Below are 12,775 nucleotides of genomic sequence, written 5' to 3'. Positions count from 1 at the left end.
AATCCCAACATCAGGAGCTCATAATTTTTAATTTAGTGGAAATTATGAATCCTATGGGCTTCCCAGGTAACGCTAGTGGTAAAGAACCCACCTGCCAATGAAGGAGACATAAGAGACTTGGGTTTGATCCTTGGGAAGATTGGCTCCATTTCTCTCCAATTAGAATCAGAAAACACCAGAACTGGAAGGCATTGTTTAGATAGCATCTAGTCCAGCCCGTCTGTTTTGCTCATGGGATGCTGGAGGACCAGGAAGGGAAAGGGACTGGACTCCGGTTGCATAGCCATCTAAGAGCCTCCGTGACTCCAGCTAAGACCTGTCTCCTCAACTCCAGACTCATCTCCGACTTCCCACCTGACACATCCAGTTAGGTGGCTCAAATTGAGCATGTCTGAAATTGAAATCTTGATCTTTCTTCCAGACTGTTGCCTGACACAGTCTTTCTACCTCTCTTGTTAATGTGAACTCTACATTTCCAATTGCAAAAATTGAAAAATTTGGCATCCTTAACTTACAATCTCCCCCTTTCTTCTTCTCTAATTCTCCTTCCCCTTCCGTCTCCTCTTCCCTCTCCTTTTTATTCTCCCTCTGTCCCTCTCTCTTTCTTTCTCTCCCCTACCCCCAATCACCACATTTGGTCTATGATCAAATCCTATCATCCAGATTTTCACCACTTGTCACCCCCTGGCTCAGGCCACCATCTCCTCTTGCCTGAGTTGTCTCCTCACTGTTTCTTTTGCTTTTGCCCTCAGGCCCTTGATCTATTCTGAACATGAAAACCAGAGTAGAAACATAAGTTGCCCTCTAATACCTAGATAGCATATTAAAAAGCAGAGCCATTACTTTGCCAACAAAGGTCCATCTAGTCAAGGCTATGGTCATGTATGGATGTGAGAGTTGGACTGTGAAGAAAGCTGGCCACCAAAGAATTGATGCTTTTGAACTGTGGTATTGGATAAGACTCTTGAGAGTCCCTTGGACTGCAAGGAGATCCAACTAGTCCATCCTAAAGGAGATCAGTCCTGGGTGTTCATTGGAAGGACTGATGCTGAGGCTGAAACTCCAATACTTTGGCCACCTGATACGAAGAGCTGACTCATTGGAAAAGACCCTGATGCTGGGAGGGATTGGGGGCAGGAGAAGAAGGGGATGACAGAAGATGAGATGGCTGGATGGCATCACCGACTCGATGGACATGAGTTTGGGTAAACTCCGGCAGTTGGTGATGGACAGGGAGGCCTGGCGTGCTACGATTCATGGGGTTGCAAAGAGTTGGGCACGACTGAGCTACTGAACTGAACTGAACTGAATGGCTTCCAGTTTTGCTCAGGAAAATGCAGAGTCCTCTTTATGATCCACAGACCCTCTATGATTTGCTCTCTGCTTCCCTCACCTCTCTGACCTTATCTTGTACCCTTCTCCCCTCATCCACTCCCCTCCAGCCAAACCTGCTCCTCCCGATATCTCACCTTTGCATTTGCTATTCCTGCTGACAGACATTCTTCCCCCAACAACCACATGGCTGGCTTCCTCACTTCTCCTAGGTCTTTACTCAGAATTTACCCTCTTATCTCATATATATGGTAACACAATTTTCCACAAGCATCCCAAGACCATTCAGTGAGCAAAGGGCAGCATTTTCAACCAATGACGCTAGGAGAGCTGGACATCTACATGCAAGAGAATGAAGTTGGACTATGACCTTATATCATATATTAAAAGTAACTCAAAATGAATCAAAGACCTAAGCCTAAGAGCTAAAACCATAAAACAGAAGAAAATGAGGGAGAAGCTTCATGATGTTGAATTTGGCAATGATCTCTTGGATATGACACCAAAAGCACAAGCAACAAAAGAAAAACTAGATTAACTGGATTTTATCAAAGTTTAAAACTTTTGTGCATCAAAGGACACTATCAGTTGAGTGAAAAGATAACCCACAGAATGGGAGAAAATATTTGCAAGTACATATCTAATACGGGATTAATACCCAGAATATATAAAGAATTCCTAAAACTCTGCAATAAAAAAAGCAAACAACTCAACTCAAAATGAGCAAACAGCTTGAATAGACATTTCTCCAAAGAAAATATGTGACTGGCCAATGAGTACACAAAAGATGTTCAATATCATTAATCCTTAAGGAAATGCAAACCAAAGCCACAAAACCTACTTCATACCCATTAGGATGCCTCTCATATAAATACACACATATTTTATAAAATTTATAAACTTCTAATATAGATATACATATATATTGTAAGTAAGTGATAGTCATTCAGTTCAACTCTTTGTGACCCATGGACTGTAGCCCACCTGGCTCTTCTGTCCATGGGATTTTTCAGGCAAGAATACTGGAGTGCGTTCTCGTTTCCTCCTCTAGGGGATCTTCCTGACTCAAAGATCGAACTGTCTCCTGTGGCTCCTGCGTTGGCAGGCAGACTCTTTACCACTGAGCCACCTGGGGAGCCCCATACACCCATGAAAAGAAAGAAAAGTGAAAGTGAAATCGCTCAGTCATGTCCGACTCTTTGCGACCCCATGGACACCAGGCTTCTCCATCCATGGGATTTTCTAGACAATGGTACTGGAGTGGGTTGCCATTTCCTTCTCCAGGGTGTCTTCCCGACCCAGGGATCGAACCCAGGTCTCCTGCATTGTAGACAGACGCTTTACCATCTGAGCCACCAGGGACGTCCATACCACCATATGACCAAGCAATTCTGCTTCCGGCTATATACACAAAGAAACTAAGACCAGGGGCTCAGAGAGTTATTTGTACTCTCATGTTCATAGCAGCAGTAATCTCAGTAGCCAGAGGCAGAAACAATCCAAATGTCCATTGTTAGATGACTAGGTAAAGAAAATGTGGTGTATCCACACCATGGAATACAAAGAGTTACCATTTAATGGGTACAGAGTTTCAGCATCAGTTCAGTTCAGTTCAGTTCAGTCGCTCAGTTGAGTCCGACTCTTTGCGACCCCATGAATCACAGCACACCAGGCCTCCCTGTCCATCACCAACTCCCGGAGTTCACTCAGACTCACGTCCATCGAGTCAGTGATGCCATCCAGCCATCTCATCCTCTGTCGTCCCCTTCTCCTCCTGCCCCCAATCCCTCCCAGCATCAGAGTCTTTTCCAATGAGTCAACTCTTCACATGAGGTGGCCAAAGTACTGGAGTTTCAGCTTTAGCATCATTCCTTCCAAAGAAATCCCAGGGCTGATCTCCTTCAGAATGGACTGGTTGGATCTCCTTGCAAAGTTTCAGCATAAGGTGACGAAAAAGTTCTGGAGATGGATGGTGGTACCATGTAAATGGACTGGATGCCACTGAACTGCATAGTTAAAATAGTTAAAATTTTATTTTAGGTATATTTTACCTCAACAAACCAAATACATTTAAAAAATTACCTCCTCACTGAGGCACTCCCTGGCCACTCTCTAAAATTTCTACTCCTCCCCCGACAGGATATTTTACATCTCCTTTCCCTGCTTTATTTTTTCTTCTCAGCGCTTATGACTATCAAATAATTATCATTTTTGCCTCCTTTGTTGTTTACTGCTACCTCCCCCACCCCATCAGAAACTACTAGAATATAAGCTCAGTGTAGGCAGAGATGTTTGTCTGTTTACTGATGCATTCTAGCACCCAGACTGGTGTTTGGCAGATATATAAATGTGTTGAATGAATGTGAGGCACCAAGGGTGTTGGAGGCCAAGAAGAAGATGCCTCAGCTCATTTCTAGAAAATTCACAGTTCCCAGGAGGGGCTCTGACCCTATAAAGCGGTCAGGACCCTGGAGGCACTTCCAAGCTTCCACTCCCCTCAACTCCTCCCTGCCTAGGGAGCTCAGCTAGGAGACTATCTGTGTGATTGCCAGAAGTAGGGGGTGGTTATGGGAACAGAGCTTATTGGAGCCTCAAGAGAAACCAGGAAGGATCCTCCCCTCCTGCTACAAACACTTCCCAGTCCCCTGTAGAAGGTGGCTGATCAGCCAACCTCTGCGCCAACAAGATAGCTATGGGCATTTACTGGGCACTCGCTGTGTGTCCAGTTCCTTACTGAGGTTAGGGGAGCAACAAGAAAACTATTCAGCTTCTCTTGTTGTACTGGAGGATGGACATAAACACGGACACACAGGTAACTGATACAGGTAAGAACTGAGTGCTCCACTGTAGGGTGTAGGCCAGGCAGCCTTTCCCATGGTTCTTATCCCCTTGTATGCAGTCAGAGAACGTACACTCCTGTTTCAACTTGTCCACATCTGTTCCCAGGTAAACATGCTCTGCTGGCCACTTATACCTCAGTGAGAAGTTAACCTAAATGTTCTTTCTTACCAAGGGATTTTACATCTAATATTTATCTTCTCAGTAAAATTTCTCACGTCCTAAGAAATGAATTTGAGGACTTAGGTGCAGTTGAGGCAAGAACTGTTCATGGAGAGTTCTCCTTCTTGAAATGGGACCCTAGGGGACCTCTGGGTGCTAGTGTAGCCCTGTAGTCAGGGAAGAGGTGATTACCATGAACTGGGGCAGAGTGAGATGTACCCAAGGAGGAGATTCCTATCCCAGAACAAGGCAAATGAAGACAACTGAATATAGCAGTGAGAGGTGGTGAGATCATAAGCCAGCTGGCTAAAGCCACGATTTAAGGGAAGAAGCCATGTTTTCCTCCCAATAACTCAGGTTTCTGGCCTGATCAATGGATATCCATGGAGGCTTCTTGTGCCAGGCCCTGAGCTAAGCACTGGGGTCACCACCACATCAGATGTTGTCCCCACCCAGACACAGCCCTCAGCCCAGGCATAAGAGGCCATAACCAAAGAGGAAGGCTGGGGCAGAAGGGCATTGGGGAGCCCAGAGAAAGAGCTCCTTGCTCAGCCTTCAGGATCAGGGAGGACCTCTGGGAAGGGGGACAATGTCCAGGCTGGGTCCTGAAGGCTTAATGACAATTGGGCAGTTGCAGAGGTAAAGAAGGAAAATCCCAACCTGGGGGGCTGCATGTCCAGAGAACTCATGACCACTGCTTGGTGGCTGGGGATCCAGCAGGGTTGGGGGAGGGAGAATGATGAGATAAAGAAGGTGGTGGTGGGAGCTAGATTGTGGGAATCTTGGGTGTAATGTTGATGATGGGAGCTTTCTGATTGAGTCTAGAGTTTTAGGCAGGCAGGTGCTATAGTCAGACACATGACTTGAAGGATTTTTCCTACTGCTGTATGGAGAGTGGGTGGGGTGGGGGTGGGAGAGGAGACTGGAGCTTACGGAATCATTTGGGAAGTTACTGAGCAATCTAGATGTTGTAACCTGAGGTGGGGGAGACTGTCAAGGACAAGCCTGAGTTTGGGGTTTGGGCAGCTGAGTGAGTGATAGCACCAGTCCTTGGGTCTGAGGTGAGGAGGAATTGATGCAAATGCTTTTGAAGTGTGGAGGTAAGATATGTGCTGGACACTCAGGTAGAAACCTATGAAGGTTTGGAGCTCAGAGGAAAGATACAGGTTTGAGAGCCATCCACACATCAAGGGTAACAGAAGCCAGGACTAGGAACGTGATCCCACAGAAAAGGTGGAGCAATGGGAAGAGAGTTCAGGAAGCACTTCTAGGAATTCCACAACTCAAAACTGGGCAAAGAAAGACCCCCAAAGCCAATGAAAGAGCAGCCAGAAAGGCCAATTCTGGGGGTGAAAAAACTGCACAACCATTGGCAGGGCTGGTCATTCAGTCATTCAACAAATATACATTTGGGAGCTTGTGATTGAAAGGCATGCAGAGCAGAGCTGAGAAGTGCTTCCTTCTTAGGGATCTCAGTCATCCACTATAGCCTGCCTTGGTCAGAGATCACTCCTAACCCAGTAGCAAAGGGGCTCCCACAGCCCTTCGGCCCACTCTCCTTCCTCCCCAGACCATTTATCCCCTTTGTGCCTACAGATGGTGTAGCTTCTAGAGTTAGACTACATGGACTGAATCTCATCTCAGCCACTTGCAAGTTCTGTGACCCTTGGCAAATTACTTAACTTCTCTGACCCCTAATGATCCCATCTATGAAATGAGGACAATTCTCATCCTCTCAAATGAGAATCAAATGAGGCTGATTCTCCAAGTGTTTAGAAGATCAAGGATTATATATACATACATACATATATATATATATATATATATATATATATATATAGCACCCAGTAGAGCTCCTGGCTTCATATCCTCTCTTCTTTGTTTGAACAAACATCCACTGAGTGTCTCCTATGTTTCCAGAAACTGGACCACGCCTGGGAATACAAAGATGAAGACAAGGATTCTTTCTCCTAGGGAACTAACAGTTCAGTGAAGGAAACAGCAAATAACCAACAATGGATGTCCAGTGAGATCACTGCCCTGGAGCTGAAGCTTGGAGCGGAGGTAGGAGGGCCCTGGGCTCTACTCCAGTTCTCCTCTCACTTGCTGTGCGACCATGAGCAATAACTTGGCCTCTCTAAGCTCCAGGTTCATCTGTAAAATGGAGATAATCACACCTGCAAGATACTGGCCACTGTGAGGAGATTCACAGGAAGGAGAGGTGGTTGAAATGTCCAAAATTCAGGACATTTATTTCCACAGTTTCTGGGAATTGTGAGGAGAAGCTGAAATGGAGGCAGGAAGTAACAGAAAAAATTGGAAAGACAGAAATGTAGCCAGCAAGAGAACAAGCCAGGGATCATTGCCCTCTGGCTCCCACGGCCTCTGTCCCCAGCTCTATCGACATTAAAGGGAGAGCTGAGGACTTCCCAAACCAAAAGGGAAAACAAGTGCATTCTTGAGATTAGCTGAGGCAAACAAGAGCCAGGAGAGCCTCACGTTCCCATGGACCCCGCCCGGGCCATCCCCAGGAGAAGGCCTGGGGCAGTAGCAGGGTGGAGGGAGGCCAGGGGTGTGGAGGGGTCACACGGGTGAGAGGGTACCTCTGGCACCCACTCTGGCCCCAGGAGCCAGGTTCTGAGCTTCTGTTCTGTTTTCCATGGCCCAGGGCTCCATGCTCAGCTGGGATCAGCAAGTATTTCCTGACAGCTAGACTCCTTCAGCCTCCAGACACCTGTCATGGCTGCTGGGGACCAGAGCAGAGCTGGCAACAGGCTAGGGGGACAAGAACATGGTAACCAGAGCCATGGCTTTTTCCAGTTCCCTGAGTCCCTGTGTGCCTGTGAAGTGGGGTGGGTCTGGCCTGAGATGGGCTTAAGAACCTGGGATCAGAAGGAGCCCCAAGGCTTACTTCCCAGCAAGGGCAGTCACAGAGAAAACCCTGAGACCCCAGACAAGTAGAGGACTGCTGGTCAAGATGGATGGTCAAGGAACTTTCCTGGTGGTCCAGTGGCTAGGACTCTGCACTCCTGATGCAGGGGGCCCGGGCTCAATCCCTGGTCAGGGAACTGGATCCCCCATGCCACAACTAAAGATCCTGTGTGCCTCAATGAAGATCAAAGATTTGGAGTGCTGCTACTAAGACCCAACTCAACCAAATATATATATATATAAAAGATGAACAGTCAAGGGTCCACTGCTGACCCAGAGGTCTGGCCACCTCTAGTCTCTAAAGACTGGGCTACTGCAGCCCTAGCGATTTTCATCTCTGGCCATTTCTGGGCAGGGCACCCTGTCTGGGGTAAGAAGAGTGCTGAAGTGGGGAGTTTTGACCCTGGCTCCCCTCACCTCTCCAGATTCCAGCAGTGCCCTGACTCAGTGGAAAAGTCAGAACTATATTTCTTCCCCTGTAAAAAAGGTTAAAGACTTCCCCAGCTCCCCTCTCAGGATGTGGCCCTTCTCTAAGGGCTGTCCTGGAAGGAAAGGCCAGAATGACTCAAGGGCCAGGGGTGTCCCCCATACTAGGACACTACCTGTTATTCTCTTGAGCCAGAATGGACCCCTCAGAACCCCAGGAGAGCTGAAGGGGCAAGCCCCATCCTTGAGTGACCATACAGGCGACAGACAACAACAGACCAAGGGGCTACCCTACGACTCTAGAAACAGCCTTGTGCCCATGAGGAAGGTTGGGTGGGGCAGCCTGAAGCACATCTCCAAGACAACAATAGTAACAGCAGTGCCCCAGGAGAGTAATAGAGAATTAAGGGCATGCTACCTTGGCTGTGGTGAAGCCATTAAAAGAATTCTAGCATGCTTCTCACAGGCAGGTAGCAAACCTTAAGCTTCTAAATGCTGGGTTTCTTCTCCCATGGGAAATTTAGAGTTGTATGGTAGGAAAAACAGAGAGATGTTGCCTGGAGTCAACATCAAATGAGCTTTGTTTTTAAACGTCTACATTTATGGAGATGGACATGGGATAAAGAAGAGGAGGGGAAAGAAGTATAGCAGAAGGGAAGAAAGAAGAGGGAAGGAGGAAGAAGGGAGGAAATGAAAAAGGAGCAGGGCAGGAGGGGAGGAGAGATTCTGAGACTTGGTGAGCAGAGTTCTGTGGGTGGAAGAATGAAGTTCAGTCCACTGGTGCACAAAGCCCTTGTGACAGGCCATGGGGTGGCCATAGGGCTGTCCAGCCTTTGAGTTCTAAGTCCTGTGTCCTTGCCAAACACAGAGGAGGTCCTGTGGTAAGGCTTGCTGGGGGAGATGGAAGCATCTGATACAAGTGAGCAGAGCTGCTGCCTTTGAACTGATGTGGTGGGTCCTTTCCCAGGTGTGTCTGGGCAGCTGCCATGGGGTCTACAGAAAAGAGGCCCTGTTGCCATAAACTTCTGGGGCTGCAGAGCCTTGGGGTCCTGCTTCTCTCAGGGGAAGGAGAAGGAGCCTGAACCCATAAAAAGTGATCTTTCTTTGTTCACAGGTTTTGTACATCAATTCACAGTTGTTTTATACTCAGTGATTACTGAGTTACTATTCTGTGTAGTTTCTATCTGCTGGATATTTAATAAAAATATTTTTAAACAATAAATTAATTTTCAATGATAAAATAATAATGGAGATTGCATCAAGATGGCACATTGAGCACATGTGTCTGCTTGTCCTTCCATAAATCCTTAAAATGATCAACACAAACATGTGCACATATGCATATACACACACACACACACCACTAGAAGTGGCGCCAGTGATGACCAGAAATGAAGATAAATTTTTAAAAGACAGAACACAGATGGGATTAGACCAGTGGAAAGAAAACCAGTCAAAAACATTCAGTGGGGGACCACTGTGAAACTCTGGCACAATTCCAGGGTTATTCCAAGCTCAAGATGAGTCTCGATATTCCTGTCTGTTGTTGTTCAGTCGCTCAGTCCTGTCTGACTCTTTGCAACCCCATGAACTGCAACAGGTCGGACTTCCCTGTCCTTCACCATCTTCCAGAGCTTGCTCAAACTCATGTCCATTGAGTTGGTGATGCCATCCTACCATCTCATCCTCTGTCATCCCCTTCTCCTCCTGCCTTCAATCTTTCCCAGCATCAGGGTCTTTTCCAATGAGTCAGCTCTTCACATCAGGTGGCCAAAGTATTGGAGCTTCAGCTTCAGCATCAGTCCTTCCAATGAATATTAAGGATTGATTTCCTTTAGAATTGACTGGTTTGATCTCCTTGCAGTTCAAGGGACTCTCAAGAGTCTTCTCTAGCATCACAGTTCAAAAGTATCAGTTCCTTGGCGTTCAGCCTATTTTATTGTCCAGCTCTCACATCTGTATATGACTACTAGAAAAACCATAGTTTTGACTATATGGACCTTTTTAAAAGGCAAAGTAATGTCTCTGCTTTTTAATATGCTGTCTAGATTTGTCACTGTTTTTCTTCCAAGGAGCAAGTGTCTTTTAATTTCATGGCTGCAGTTATGGTCCACAGTGATTTTGAAGCCCAAGAAAATAAAATCTGTCACTGTTTTCATTGTTTCTACCATCTAGTTGCCACGAAGTGATGGGACCAGATACCATGATGTTCATTTTTTGAATGTTGAGTTTTAAACCAGCTTTTTCACCCTCCTCTTTCACCTTCATCAAAAGATGCATACCATTTCCACACACCTCTCTTCTCCGTACTCACATTTATCCCTCCTTCTGAAAAGAAATTACCAGAAGCAGAACAAACAGCATCTATATGTCAGAAGACAGGAAATCTCAAAATCAAAGAAAAGTTCACATAGAAGAATCACCAATATATGAAAGAAAGACACCAAAGTCAACAAATGGCATGATATCTGAGGAAAGACAGTTAACAAGCAATCTGAAAGCAGCTATAAAAGTATATAAATGTCCTCAGGGGGATAAGAGAGGATAATTGAAATAATTAATAATACTCTGACATAATTGAAAGCAAAATATTGAAACATAAGCAACAAAAGTGAGCATTACAAAAGACAATCAAAGGTTTTGGAAATGAAAAATATGATTGTCAAAGTTTTAAAACAATTAAACACACTAAATCTAAATCCAAAACAGACAAAGCTGAGGAGTAAATTTGTATGCTAAAAGGATGTTCTGATTTCACAACTTAGGACCAAAGTATAAATGACAAGAAAGTATAAAAAGAATAATTATAGTCAATTATTATATTCAATATTATTGTATTGCACACTTGAAAGTTGCTAAAAGAACAGTCTAAAAAACTCTGACAAGAAAAAGAATTTTTTTTTCTGACCATAATGCATTAAGATTAGATCTCAATTACAGGAGAAAAACTTAAAAATTCCAGCATATGGAGGCTGAACAACACGCTTCTGAATAACCAACAAATCACAGAAGAAATCAAAAAAGAAATCAAAATATGCATAGAAACTAATGAAAATGAAAACACAACAACCCAAAACCTGTGGGACACTATAAAAGCAATGCTAAGAGGAAAGTTCATAGCAATACAGGCATACCTCAAGAAACAAGAAAAAAGTCAAATAAATAACCTAACTCTACACCTAAAGCAACTAGAAAAGGAAGAAATGGAGAACCCCAAAGTTAGCAGAAGGAAAGAAATCTTAAAAATTAGGGCAGAAATAAATGCAAAAGAAACAAAAGAGACCATAGCAAAAATCAACAAAGCCAAAAGCTGGTTCTTTGAAAGGATAAATAAAATTGACAAACCATTCGCCAGACTCATCAAGAAGCAAAGAGAGAAAAATCAAATCAATAAAATTAGAAATGAAAATGGAGAGATCACAACAGACAACACAGAAATACAAAGGATCATAAAAGACTACTATCAGCAATTATATGCCAATAAAATGGACAACGTGGAAGAAATGGACAAATTCTTAGAAAGTACAATTTTCCAAAACTGAACCAGGAAGAAATTGAAAATCTTAACAGACCCATCACAAGCACGGAAATTGAAACTGTAATCAGAAATCTTCCAGCAAACAAAAGCCCAGGTCCAGATGGCTTCACAGCTGAATTCTACCAAAAATTTAGAGAAGAATTAACACCTATCCTACTCAAACTCTTCCAGAAAATTGCAGAGGAAGGTAAACTTCCAAACTTATTCTATGAGGCCACCATCACCCTAATACCAAAACCTGACAAAGATGCCACAAAAAAAGAAAACTACAGGCCAATATCACTGATGAACATAGATGCAAAAATCCTTAACAAAATTCTAGCAATCAGAATGCAACAACACATTAAAAAGATCATACACCATGACCAAGTGGGCTTTATCCCAGGGATGCAAGGATTCTTCCATATCCACAAATCAATTAATGTAATACACCACATTAACAAATTGAAAAATAAAAGCCTTATGATTATCTCAATAGATGCAGAGAAGGCCTTTGACAAAATTCAGCATCCATTTATGATTAAAAACTCTCCAGAAAGCAGGAATAGAAGGAACGTACCTCAACAGAATAAAAGCTATATATGACAAACCCACAGCAAACATTATCCTCAGTGGTGAAAAATTGAAAGCATTTCCCCTAAAGTCAGGAACAAGACATGGGTGCCCACTTTCACCACTACTATTCAACATAGTTCTGGAAGTTTTAGCCACAGCAATCAGAGCAGAAAAAGAAATAAAAGGAATCCAAATTGGAAAAGAAGAAGTAAAACTCTCACTGTTTGCAGATGACATGATCCTCTACATAGAAAACACTAAAGACTCTACCAGAAAATTACTAGAGCTAATTAATGAATATAGTAAAGTTGCAGGATATAAAATCAACACACAGAAATCCCTTGCATTCCTATACACTAATAATGAGAAAATAGAAAGAGAAATTAAGGAAACAATTCCATTCACCATTGCAACGAAAAGAATAAAATACTTAGGAATATATCTGCCTAAAGAAACTAAAGACCTATATATAGAAAACTATAAAACACTGATGAAAGAAATCAAAGAGGACACTAATAGATGGAGAAATATACCATGTTCATGGATCAGAAGAATCAATATAGTGAAAATGAGTATACTACCCAAAGCAATTTACAAATTCAATGCAATCCCTATCAAGCTACCAGCGATATTTTTCACAGAACTAGAACAAATAATTTCAAGATTTGTATGGAAATACAAAAAACCTCGAATAGCCAAAGCAATCTTGAGAAAGAAGAATGGAACTGGAGGAATCAACTTGCCTGACTTCCGGCTCTACTACAAAGCCACAGTCATCAAGACAGTATGGTATTGGCACAAAGACAGAAATATAGATCAATGGAACAAAATAGAAAGCCCAGAGATAAATCCACACACATATGGACACCTTATCTTTGACAAAGGAGGCAAGAATATACAATGGAGTAAAGACAATCTCTTTAACAAGTGGTGCTGGGAAAACTGGTCAACCACTTGTAAAAGAATGAAACTAGATCACTTTCTAACACCGCA

At 43.6% G+C, this 12,775-nt stretch overlaps 1 non-coding gene across 1 annotated transcript; it reads left to right on the top strand.

The window, feature by feature from the left end:
- The first annotated feature begins 7,327 nt into the window (after positions 1 to 7,327).
- Positions 7,328 to 7,400, top strand: TRNAR-CCU. The gene has a single exon. It is a non-coding gene; the product is annotated as a tRNA-Arg (tRNA).
- Positions 7,401 to 12,775: the final 5,375 nt, after the last annotated feature.

The sequence above is a fragment of the Oryx dammah genome, unplaced genomic scaffold (assembly GCF_014754425.2).
Source record: "Oryx dammah isolate SB20612 unplaced genomic scaffold, SCBI_Odam_1.1 HiC_scaffold_2, whole genome shotgun sequence".
NCBI classification, from domain to species: Eukaryota; Metazoa; Chordata; class Mammalia; order Artiodactyla; family Bovidae; genus Oryx; species Oryx dammah.
The sequence above is the reverse complement of the archived record's forward strand: the minus strand, read 5'-3'. Positions and strand labels throughout refer to the sequence as shown.